This window comes from Staurois parvus, unplaced genomic scaffold (assembly GCF_062004578.1).
Source record: "Staurois parvus isolate SC_StPar_1 unplaced genomic scaffold, SC_StPar_1.0 ptg000696l, whole genome shotgun sequence".
Lineage (NCBI taxonomy): Eukaryota > Metazoa > Chordata > Amphibia > Anura > Ranidae > Staurois > Staurois parvus.
Window position 1 is genome coordinate 11,000,314 of NW_028318492.1, and position 13,273 is coordinate 11,013,586.

Genomic DNA, 13,273 nt, shown 5'->3' on the forward strand with positions numbered 1-13,273 from the left:
TCATGTCATTTTTAAAGTCTCAGTTTGCAGCAATTGACACACGACAGTTTCAGCAGAATCGCATCGCGTTTGGGGTGCCATTAAACGGTAATGGTACCCCAAACGCACAAAACGCGTTGTGCCTCGATTCTGCCCGCCATTCTAAAATGCGAAGTATGGATGAGCCTACATGTTATGGTTCATTTTGTTTAATTGCGTTTAGAGATAATAGAATTCTGTGTGTCTAAAATCCAATTAGAACGCCTAAACGCGGCTAAACCTGCTTTAAAGCAGGAACATCTAAACGCAGGAGGCATAAAATAGGTTTTGTACTTCACAGATCTCTTCTCTAAACACAGGCATGCCAGAATGAATGAGGCCTAGGAGTTAATATTAAGGTTTGGCCTTGACCAGATTGAGCTTTACAATTTACTGTCCTCAATAGCATGACACAATGTAACAAAGTACATGGCTACATTCTTTATTCACTCAGTAGAGAGAGAATGGTGTTTTAGCCCTTTCTCAAACCTTACTCTATTCCTTTTTCAGGATATAAAAAGGAGTTAGACATTGCCTTGTCTGCGAATAAAGAACATATTGATGAATTTTGATATACTGTGTTATAAAGCTTTCTGCTGACTGTGTGATGTTTGGGGATTAGCTAAATCCCCAGCTATCTGTTACCATCACACCAGCTTATTTTGAGGTAAGGTGCTTACAAAGGCCTCCAGAGAATGGATTTCACAATACAATCATTTATAGCCAAATTTGGGGATGTTGGGGCTACAGCATGGACGTTGTGACAGATGGAAAGGCGGTCAGTTTTAGTGTGTTTTAAACTCAATGAGCAATTAACTTATCCTAATAATTTTGTTAAATCCGTTTTAATAAGTGCAAAAAAACTGTTGAGCTGTCCTTTGCACACATTCTGTGTTATCTCAAAGAGCCCTCCTACAACCACAATTCCAATAAAGTTGGGATGCTGTGTAAAATCTACCTAAAAACAGAATGCAATGATTTGCAAATTTCAAACCCATAGTTTATTCACAAGAAAATATCTCAAATGTTTAAAACTGAGAAAATGTACCATTTTAATAACAAAATCAGGTCATTTTAAAATTGATGGCAGCAACCCTTCTAAAAAAAAAAAGATGGGACAGGGCAACAAAAAGCTGTCAAAGTAAGTACTACTTATAAGGAAGAAGCTGGAAGAATATTTTATAACTAATTAGGTAATTGGCAACAGGCCAGTTATATGACTGGGTATAAAAAGAGCATCTAACCCTAGGTTTACACCTCAGCATTTTCCGCACTGTTTTACATTTTTCAGAAATGTACTACAGTCCATTTAACATGATTTCCTATGGGACACATTCACATCTCCGCGTTTTCACCCAGTATGTTTTTTTGGAAAGGGTCAGGGACTTTAAGTGCAAAAAGTTGAATTTTTGCTTCTATAGACTTCAATGGAAACCCTGCAGAAAAGCATGTAGTGCGTTTTTTTTATGTGTTTTTAATCTGCCTAGCAACAAGAAGCAAAAATAATAATAATAATCCTCAAGGTAAAACTGCAAAGACTTTATATATAATATCTACAATACATAATATCAAAAGATTCAGATAATCTGGTGAAATCTCTATGTACAAGGGACAAAACCAAACACCATATTGGATGTCCATGATCTTTGGTCCCTAAGACGGCGCTGCATTAAAATCAGGCGTGATTCTGTGATGGACTTCACTGCATGGGCTCAGGTACACTTCCAAAAATCACTGTCTATGAACATTGTTGTATCATCATCGTTTGCCATGCCATCCAATAATGCAAGGTAAAGCTTTATCATGCAAAGAAGAAGCCATATCTGAACATGATCCAAAAAAGCACAGTGTTCTCTGGGCCAAAGCTAATTTACGTTGTCGTTCTTACCTTGGACTACAGAAAGATTAGCCTTTTTGTAGCAGAGATAAGGAAGGTGGGAGTGGCTGAGTAGTTTAGCAAAAAGAAAACTGGCAGGTCTGACACCACTCCGTCCGCAAAAATACTGTGTGGTGTTGGCCTCCAACCAGACATAGGGGCTGAGTGCATTTCTAGCAGATCTGCAGGTGTTTGTTTTTTTTTTTTTTTTGTACTTGCAGGTTCTTTAAATGGATAAAAAAACAGGAACTATGTATGTGTTGCAGAGATGTACTGTGTGGTGGTGGCATTTCTTTTTTTTTTTGGCCCAATTTTGCTTTGACATAATACCTGGTACACACGTGAACTGAGGAGCTCGCAAGGAGGTCTCTTTACTAACTATGCAGTACAGCGATCTCCCTGCTGATCTGTTGCGTTCTGACGGGGGCTGCTCCTCCTGCCAGTACACATCGGTCAGCGCTCGTAGTCCTTGACGGCAAGCACTGATTGGATGCCGATAAGCAAATGTTTTTCTAGCATGCCCATTCTACAGAAGCCGGACAGGCTGCTGTACACACGAGCCAAATGTCAGCGAGTTTCTCTTGAACCAGTCAATATTCGGCCTGTGTGTATTACGGTGATAAATGACATGGAGGATGTAGCTCAGTGGCGGAGTCTAAAGAGAGGTGGATTTTGCACCAAAGCCTGACGGTAGTCGGGGCTCCCATGGTGGCAGTCTTTTTGTTAAGGCAGTGTGTGTTCTGGATCCTGTGGGTGCATGTCCAGGTCCGTGTGATCTTTCAGACAGGCATCCTAAACAGATTGATGTATATGTCAACGGGATACCCTCTTGAGTGAGTGCTTCAACAGACCTGGTGAGCCTGCTTAGGCTGGGTTGGGCAATCAAATCCAACCAGGAGGCTGGATATTGCTTCTTTGGTGTAAATAGGCTTAAATCTGAAGTTCATTTGGCACAGCCAACATTCAGGGAACACTTTTCTCAATGAAAACCGTGCATTCTCTGATTGGATGAGGCGAAAAGGCGAGTGACAGCATCACAATCTCCTCATTCTTTTGTTTACAAACGTTTTTATTACTGCTTGGACCTTGAAGAAGGAAACACTCCCCGAAAGCTTGTCCTCAAAATTGTATGTTAGTGTAAATAAAAAAAGTATCACGGCCAGTACTCAATTGAGATAGACTACAAAAACCGCACTATTTAGTGAGGTAGAATAAACCACTTGGAAAAAAAAAACCATATATAAGAAATGAACAGAAATACAAAGTACAATCATGAAAGTATAAAAGAAAAACAGTACATGAAAAAGGTAGTCAATAATATCAGCAGATCAACCACAAGATCAATAAAAGGTTCGATACAAAACAACCCATGATAGACCCTCAATCGAATAGTAAGTGTCGATGCGTTCTCCAACCACCCATTTTCTGTTGAATAAATTCATCCTATCAAGCAGCGTATATTAGATACGTTCTATAAGCATAACCATATCCACTCTCCTTAAGATAGCCGCCAAAGGGATCACTGGAGATTTCCAATAAAGAGCAATGGCCCATAGGGTGGAATTGCAGATCGTGTAAATTAGCCTCATTTGGTTAACTGGGATCCCCGAAAGCGATACACCCAATAAGCAAATTTGCAAGGATAAATCCACCAGAGAACCCTCCAAAGCAGATGCCACCTCCTACGCCAGATCAAGGAAAGACCAGGACAAGCCCAAAATACATGTACAAGGGTACCAGCCAAGCCACACCCCCTAAAGAAAAGGTGCAATGTTTTCGGAAACATGACATGAAGTCTGCATGAGTAAGCCTTTATATCTTTTGATCGACAAATAAACATGGGTAAGACACCCTAAAATGCACTTTTGGCTTGAACACTAAGTCCTTGAGAACCTCTCCATTTTCTTTGAATCCTTACAATGTTTACCTGATGCAAATATATGTTTATTGTATAGTCTTTTCTTAAAACGAACATTTGCCAGCTCTTACATAATCCAGCTGCTGAATTTTCAAATTCTCTGGGTGACCGCAGTGCTTCTCACTCTCTTGGGGTAACCACTGCAAAAACAAGTGGGTTCAAAAGAAGGCTGCAGTGTCTGCATATACGTATTGCTGGGGTACATGGCCAGTGTTTCAGACATTTCAGGATTAAAGGATAATCTAACCCAGTGTCATCATAGAAGGAGCTGCCACCCTGCATCAGTGAATTGGGGCTGAAAGGGAGGAGGGTCCACTTAATGTTTCAAGCATGCTTTGCCAATGATCTTAGCATGCACCACAGTCATCAGTGGAACATAGGTGAAAATGAACTGTTCAAAATAATTCTTTAGCCCCAGAAGATTTTACCTCCTTTGTGATCATGGTGTTTTTTTGCTATTTGGCACTGCACTACTTTAACTGGCAATTGCGCTGTCATGCAACACTGTACCCAACTGAAATTTATATAATTTTTTTCACATAAATAGGGCTTTTTTTATCTCCACTGGGTTGTTGTTTTTTTTATTATTATTAAATAAACAAAAAATGACAAATCTTCTTCTGGTATTTTCTGGTTTTGGTTATAAAACATATCCGATTTAAAAAAAAAAAAAAAAAAATTAAAAATCTTTCTTTATGGATTTAGGGCAAAATGTATTTTGCTACAGGTCTTTGGTTAAAAAAAAAAAAATCCCAATAAGTGTATAATTGGTTTGTGTGAAAGTTAGTGTCTACAAACAATGTGTGTGTATATGTATGTGTACATTATACTGGAATGTTTTTTTATTTTTTGTTATACTAGCAATGGTGGTGATCAATGATTTTAGTGGGACTGTGATAGTACAGCGTGCAATCTGATGAACTGGGTGGGGACTGATTAATGACACTGACCTCTCCAGTGACACTAATACAGTGATCTGTGCTGATACTATACACCAGGGGTCTCCAAACTTTCTAAACAAAGGGCAAGTTTACTATCCTTCGGACCATAGCTATTGGGAGTAGAAAAAGTCCTGACATAAGTTGGAGAAAAAATGCCCCATTTTTGGTGTCTTAGGAATGGATTGTGCCTCATCATTGGTGTCAGTGGGAGAAATTGGGCCACATCATTGTCAATGGGAGGAATTGTGTCCCATTGTTAGTGTAATTGGCAGAAACTGTGCCTCTTCATTGGTGTCAGTGGGGGGAATTATGCCCCATAGTTGGTATCAGTGGATGACTTGGTGCCCCAAGGGCCAGATAAAAGCAAGCAAAGGGCTGCAGTTTGGAGACCACTGCTATACACTGTCACTGTACTAATGACACTGGCTTGGAAAGGGTTAACATCTAGGGGCAATCAAAGAGTTCTGCCCAATAACTTGTAATGTGCTGCTTTTACTACTGAATGTGACTGTTTTATTTCCCTGCTTTGAGAGTGGAGAGGGATTGGAACACCCTTCAGATTTAAGGGAGATTCACCCTCCCTATTTTTCATGTTTATCATTATCACAGAAAGTGAAAGAAAATTCCAACTTTTGGGTTATCCCCAGAACAGTGATAGAGGGGAAGTCTTTCAATGGGGGCACTAGTTCTGGTGACAACCAGAGAGGTCCTAATTTTGGAGGGTTTTCCTCTCACTTTCTGTTTCGGCTATGGGACAAAAAGTGAAAGGGAATCCCCTCCCAACGGGACACAGATTGCAAAAAAAAACAAAAAACAAAAAAACCTGACGGGTTATAGCCCTCCCTTTGTCCAAAATGGAAAAAAATGTTTTGCCTTTTAGTTCTACTATACAAATTGACTTAACATTAGAAAGGATTGTGTCCCTGTTTTATTAAGGGGGATCTACTGTATATACAGTATCATGAGGTTAAAGAATTTTATTATCTCCTAGAGATGCCTGGGGAAAAAAATCCTTGATGACATCACAAAGGAAATGGATAAATTACTTGGGTCAAACTATTTTCATGCCAGCTTTTAGTACTAAATATGATGCTATTGGTTCCAAAACAAACCCATCCAATCCTTTTTTTTTTTTTTTTTAAATTCTGTTATTTTTTTGCCATTGCAATATCATTAGGTAGGGCATTCCACAGCTTTATCACTTCAGAAAGAATCCCTTCTTGTAATGATGGTAAAATCACTTTTTCTATTCTTACACAATTGATGTCATCTTGCCCTTAATGCAGTCTTTTGAAGAAGAAAAAAAAAAATGAATATGCCACATTTTTCTGTTTTTTACTTTTTTTTCTGGTTACAAACTATAAGCATGCTTTTTTTTTTTTTTTTTTTTTTTTTAAAACCATTTCAAGGTCAGAGTGGCAGCACAAGTATTTCTCCCATGATTGGTTTCTTTGAAACTACTCACTGTGTTGTTGGTTACGTGAGTTGCTTGTGATAATGGTCAGTTCTTCATATTCTGCTTGGTTGCTATAGTAGAAATGGTGTTTGAGATTCAGCAAAACCTTGGGGCATGCAACTCCTATCTGCTTCAAGCATATGGCAAGGCACAATTAAAAAAAACATATTTCCTTGTCTGTGTGAATGTAGGAAAATGGAAATCAGAAGAAGTAAGGGCTGGTTCACACCAAATGCACTGCAGGGAATTTTCAATCTGCATCAAAAGCACGTCAGTATTTTCCATGTATTCCAGTGGCATTAGTTCACACCAGTGCAGTCAGCAAAAGTAGAACATGCTGCATTTTATTCTGTATGGAGCACATCTATAATGCAGCAAAATGCACCGGAACACATGTAAACACAGAAATGCACATGTGCTGAATTGAGATGAAGAAAAAATGTCAAAAAATGCACTAGAATGCATAAAAAGCATGTGTAAACACGCATGCAGAGACACATCTGAAACACAGAAATTGTGGTGTGAACTGGTCTTCAATACAGAAAGATGCTTAATTCTAATACCAGTCATTGTGCTTCAAATAAATCTTTCTGCTGCTTTATGTATAATTACTGATTTAGATTAGAACACCTCCCCCTCTCCCCTTATTCACAACAGGGGAGTTGTTTTGTAGTCTGGAGATAGCTGGGAACAATGTAATTTTTAAAAATGCAGCACAGAGCATGAAAAGTTATTACATTACAAGATTTCTGTCTGGATCAATAAGTTTTTTTTTGTTTGGTTTTGTTTTTTTTGCAGTTATCAAACAGGTATTTCAATGCATAGAGTGTCATGTCTAGCAGACCATTAGAGAACAAAAAAGAGATGTTCATTTTTGGGGTTAAAGTAGTAGTAAACCCCCCAAAAATTGTCCCCCTGCCGAATAATGCATCCCATACTAGTACATTATGATGTACTTGCGTTAAGACGAAGCCCTCTAGCGGTGTGCTGTCACCACTTCCATCTTCGCTGGTTTCAGCCATTTGAGTAGTTGAGCTGTGATTGTTGTCACTCCCGCACATGCACACAGGAGTCATGGCCATGACACAGAGCTCTGAATGGATGGCTTTGTCCATTCAGAGCTCAGTGCGCATACATCGGTGACTTGAGATTGTAGGTAAACTTTAACTATCAAGTAAAAAGCTCTAATACAGGTAGCACAGAACAGCAGGTCACAGTATGGCATTATACACATCATATCAAATGGTCGTTACAATGTACATAGAGGGTTAGTTGTTAAGTATCCCCATGAGTATCATCATCACAGGTGGAGGCCTGCTCTACCTACCTGTCCCAAATTTTGTGATATTTGGCTGGGCACCCTCTATCCTTACATATAACTCTTTTATCCAATAGTGTGAGATTAACAGTAGACAACTATTTCTGTATTGTTGGCGGTAATGAGCTGAGCTAATTTCAAGCTAGGGTCTCTTACAAAGAGATATGAAGATGTTTGGCAAGAAAATCCAAAAGACATTGCTTAGGGCAATGGGTTAATGGGGATCCCATGCGGTCATGTAAAAATCGGACTACCTGAGACCAATATCCTACATTTAGGAGATTTACTGTACCTACAGGTACGCCTTACTGTAGGCTTACCTGTAGGTATAAATAAAAAAAAAAAAAAGCACTTTACAACCATGTTAACATAAATTTATAAAGAAGTCTGACCAGAAGTTAATAAGCCTTGTTAAATCAGCCAGGGAACCCTGTGCACATAGCACTTGTCCCCACTGAAATAAGTGCGGTAGTTTCTAAAGCTGCCTATAGCTGTATCGAAGTTCAGCAGAGACCAGCCCAATTTTATATCTATGTTTGGGCACTGATTGAACAGAAGTCGATTTACCAATAAACTTCTGTACAGTCACCCTGCTGGAAAATTTCATCTTGATCAGACTGCAGGCTATAGCTGGCAGCGCTGATCATAGTATTCTGACAGTGGGGAAGTCTCCCCGCTGTCAGAATGCAAAGACACACCTTAATTGCTGAATGGAAAAAACTGACCCGGTTTCCACATTCACAAAACAAAACAAAAAAATCTGACTCCTCTATTGCCAGCTGCATTGTTGTATAGCTAACCCCTCCCGCTGCTATTTGACAAAACTGGAAAAAGGAGACCGGCTCTGACTTCTTTGAATGCTGCAGACAGAACATCTACAGTTCTCATTGCAGTACATCCCTTTGCCATCTCTCTCCTACCTTTTTGTACAAAAACAGGCTGAGACCACAACCTTGCTCAGCCCCATCTTTGTTCTGCATCTATGACTCCTCTGCTGCTGCCCACAATCTCCCTAGTTTACAGGAGACCACTACAATAGTAGCTGATGGCTTGTGTTGTGAGAATGACAACAACTGGGGAACAGTGCCAATCATTCACAAAACACAAGCAAACAACTGCACACATTGGAAGTTACTGTATTTGTTTGAGATGGACTAGTGTAGTAGCTGCTGGTGTGTGCTGTTGTTGGCTTGTGTTTTTGTGAATAACTGGTGCTGACCCCCCAGCCAATGTCATTCACTTAACACAAGCCACCAGCTGCTATTGTGCTACTGAACTAGCTGGCAACTGTGAGAGATTGCAAGCTCAGTCTAACAGTAGCAAGGGAATCATGGCTGCTATAAATGGAGCAGAGGAGATGGGTGTATGGCAAAGAGGGCTGCTGAATTAGGATCAAGCTGTGGCTTCATTATTGCCTGTACCTGCTCCATAGGAAAGCCCATAATTTGGTCCTCTGCCTGGGGTGGAGCTACATTCAACCCTGACAATAAAAAAAAAAAGGGCATTTTCTTTCCAAACCACAGCACCAATTTTATTTCTACTTGCACGGGGAGATGTAACAAGCCTATCTAACTTTAGGTGAGGGTTCTTTTAACCACTTGAGCTCCTGAGGATTTACCCCCCCTTAATGACCAGGCCTCTTTTTGCTACTCGGCGCTGCACTAATTCAACTGACAATTGCGCGGTCATGCAATGCTGCACCCAAACGAAATTTACGTCCTTTTTTTCACACAAATAGAGCTTTCTTTTTCGGTGTAAACCTGTGCGCTTTTTATTTTTCACACTATAAACAAAAAAAGGCCAAAAAAAGTCGGCAATCAGCGACTTATGGCAGGACTGCGGTGGACATTTTGATACAGGGGGGGGGGGGGGGGGAACTGACTTGGGATCACTGACATCCCCAGTGACACCAATACAGTGATCAGTGAAAAAAAACCACTGAAACTGTACTAATGTCACTGGGGAGGAAGGGGTTAACATTTTTAGAATTTGCTGTGTAAGGGGAGTGTTTTACTAGGGGGCGGCGGTGTGTACTGGACGGGGGAGGGAGGGGGGAGCTGATCCAGGGAGAGAAACTCTTCTCTCCCTCTGCAGCTTGTCGGCGAACTGTCACAGAGCAGGGCTGTGTGTAAACAATGCAGCCCTGCTCTGTGTCAGTGATCACCGCTCATCGCGGGAAAACGGCCGGTAAAAACCAGCCGTGACCCGGCGGCGGAGACCCGCTGCTGACACCCGCGGGACAGGTAGGGCGGGCGCGCGCCTCCTACCTGTTTTGAAGGTAGCCGTTTTAAAACGTGCTTTTGCCTACAAGCGCCGCCCTGCTGCCGTTTATATGCAGTGGCTGGGCGGCAAGTGGTTAACTGCACGGCCCACCAAACATTCAAACAAGCCTATCAGTGCTTGGTTTCACTTGAAAAGTGCTTTTAAGCGTTTCTGATGGTGCTTTGGAATACCATTTCCTTCAACAGACTGTAGTCACGTTATGCACAAAGAATAATTAAAGCAAATTAACGCAGGTAAAACTACATACATATATAAGTTATCTAAGATAATCTAAAGCTTTGACTGATGTGGTATTGACTGCTGGTATCATGGCAAAAATGAAGCTCTTTCAGGGATCACAAAAATAATTGTCCTTTTTGTGTTTGTGGGCTTAATGCAGAGAAAAGTCTTTTCTCACTGGGTGAGCTGCATCTTTGCTCTAGGCTACTTCAAAACACATCAGTCTATGCCGGAAATCCGTCTGTTCTGCTGATATCATTAGACTGGGAAGCATAGAAAAGATGTGTGGGTTTTCATGTTATCTTTAGTCTAGTCTTTGTCTTTGCCTTCAGACTGATGACATATCAATGTATTCCATACTATCATTTATTAATAAAAAGATTTTATTCACACATCAGTTAACCTGCCAGTATGTGAGCAGACTGTCAGAAGAAACAATGCTTGGAATAACACCCAGGGCCACAGTTTAGCAAGCTTGCAATGCTACAGTGATTTAAATTGCATGTATGGGAACTGGTTTATCCGCCAAAGGATTTGTAATTCTGTGCAGCCAGTTTTGTGACCAAGCCACTCCTGCCAGGTCCTCAGTCTTCACTGTAGCAACTGCACAGAACACATGATCAGAACACACATCAGCTTACTTATTGGACCGTAATGGAGCAGCAACACACTGTAAAAGTTATACCTTCACTGTCGGCACATGTGCAGTGCAGCAGAGCTCAACTGACTCTAAAGCCGACCATACATGGATTGAAATTCGGCTGGTTCAGCAGGCACTAGCTGAATTTTGATCATGTATGAGCAAGCTGGTTGTACAACTCTTAGGTAGGTTTTTTCCAAAGGATCAGTGGTGCCAGTTATAGCTGACAACACTAATCGTATTATGACAGCTAGTAGCTCAGCTCAGGGATTTCCCCATCCACCTCAAGTGAGTGGATGGAGGAATTTTCTTTCTTTTAAATTATGTATAGCATGCCTAAGTACTGGTGGTCCTTCTCCCAGTCTAAGTGCTACTCTGTGAGAGATTACAGACAGATAAAAGAGCAGGTTGAATTTCAGGACAGCAGAATACACAAAGTAATACACCTCTGTAATCATTAAAACATTTTTTCAATCGTGAGCAGTATAAGTACCTGCATTTCACCTGGTATCTGCCTCCTTGCAGTTCCTTCACAGATTGGCTGGAGTGTGAGAAGAAGCAGTACTAGGAACCAATCTGTTCAATGCTAATATGAGAGAAAAGCAGAGTGACAGAAATTAACTCATCAATTTGCTGCTTCTCCTTTCACTGTCCAGTCAGAGGCTGGAGCAGGTCCAGGATGACCTGGGCTCACGGAGTGGGTGGAATGATGCTAGCCATCAGACTGAGGACATATAGATGCAGAAAAAAGTACTGCAGGGAAGTCTCTAGATTAATTGTTTTCTTAGTTTGGCTGGAGTTCTGCTTTAATCATTTCAAATACAGGTATATACCTGCAATAAATATTCAAAATTTTCTCTATATGTCTGTTTCTGCATTTATCCATCTCTCTTGTCTTGTTCTCTCTCTCTTTGTATATGTTCCTTTCAGATTGCTCATCAGATATGGCTGGGCAGAGTGAGGGGTTCTATACATTACAGGGTGCACCTATTTCTGTAGGTCTAGGCCTGAAACTGCTTAATCTGCTCACGTATGTATTAATTTGTAATGAGAATAGTGATTTTCTGACACATGGAAGACTTTTTATCTTTTGGCATTTGTAATAATACATTCATTCATTTAGTGATCAAAAAGTAACAAAAATACTAGAGCTAGCCATAGATGGTTTGAATCCCGTCTAGTTCAGCAGGGACCAGCTGAGATTCAAACCATCTATGAGTAGGCTGATTGTGCCCAATTGTTTGTTGTACAACTTGGGTACAACCAGCATGTTGGATTTTTCAATGCTATTATAGCCGCTAGCCATAATCACTGTGGTGTTCTCCCGGCAGGAACGGCTTACATAAACCCAACCCCCCCCCCCTTTGCCAGAAGAACACAGTAAATCAGCAGGAGGAATTCCCTCCTCAACACTGTCTGATGGGGGAATCAAACGATTTTCTGTCTTGTGTCTTTTGGTTGCAGAAAAGAAAATTGGCATTGCGTATGTCCTGCCTTTTGTTCAACCATTGGTGAGGGACTAGGTTTAGGCTTTTGGTTTTTGAATTTATTTCCACTTTAAGTCTATGAACAAGTATGCAGGCCAGTAGTTATGACTTTCTTCTGGCTTTTGCTTGTTCCATATTGAGGTTGCAAACAGCTAGCATTTTTCAGAAGTGCAGAAGACACCCCTTTTTCAGTAAGATCTTTTTTAACAGTACTATTACTCTTGTATCTGTATGGTGGAAAAAACCATACTCTATACTTTTATCCTGTGCTGTGCTGGAGGTCAGGTGAGTGTAACTGAAGCCCATTCTGCTCTTTGTGTAATGTGTGCTTGACTGAGCCGCTGAACGTAAAGTTGTGACCTTTTCATGCTTGTTCTGCTTTTACAGTACATTTATTTTTTACACAAAGCGCATGTTTGAAAATGTTTCCAAACCAACAGGTATGAATCATTTTAGTTGTAGGATTGTCAAGTGTCCCTCTCTGCAAGAAAGGTCTCTCTGTCTAACAAATTGTCCCGTGGAAAGTCCCACCAAGCAGGAGCTTTAGATAAGTTGCAGTGGTTCGTGGCACATTTTTTTTTTTCCTACTCCAGGAAAGCATAAAAGACTAGTGCTGAGCTGCGTGTTCACTATGTCCCATAGACCTGAATGAGACATACCCATATTGCAGGAGCAAAGCCCATTCAAGTCTAAGCGACGTTAGTGTGAAGGTGCAAGCAGGCCAAGACTAGATTTTTACCTTCTGCCATTGGAGGTGGTAGACAAGCACCTGGGAGAATGATGCTTCAGCTTAGAGTAGTTTCATGAACTTGTCCTTTAAATTACCAATCACTGCCTTCTATTTTCCATGGACTCCTGCTATGAGACATCTGCACCTGGTACCCTTTCTTATAATTTCTAGTAACAGTTACAAAAGAATCTAAAGCTGACTGTACCCCCATGGACTTTTTTTGTTCAGCCTGCAGGCTGACAAAAGAACTCTAGAGATTCCTCCAGGTATGCTAAACAGCATGGTTGAATGAAAGTCCTGCTGTGTCCGTTGGAGTCAGAATACCCAAACACTGCCTGCATCATATTGGATGCAGGAGCTGTTTGCCTTCTTAGTTTTCTAATTTGC

The 13,273-nt window shown here is 40.8% G+C and overlaps 1 protein-coding gene across 3 annotated transcripts in view; it reads left to right on the top strand.

The window, feature by feature from the left end:
• The window catches only part of LOC149446154 (transmembrane gamma-carboxyglutamic acid protein 1-like), a 68,991-nt gene that overhangs the window by 22,795 nt on the left and 32,923 nt on the right, over positions 1–13,273 (top strand). The gene's annotated exons all lie outside the window — the stretch shown is intronic.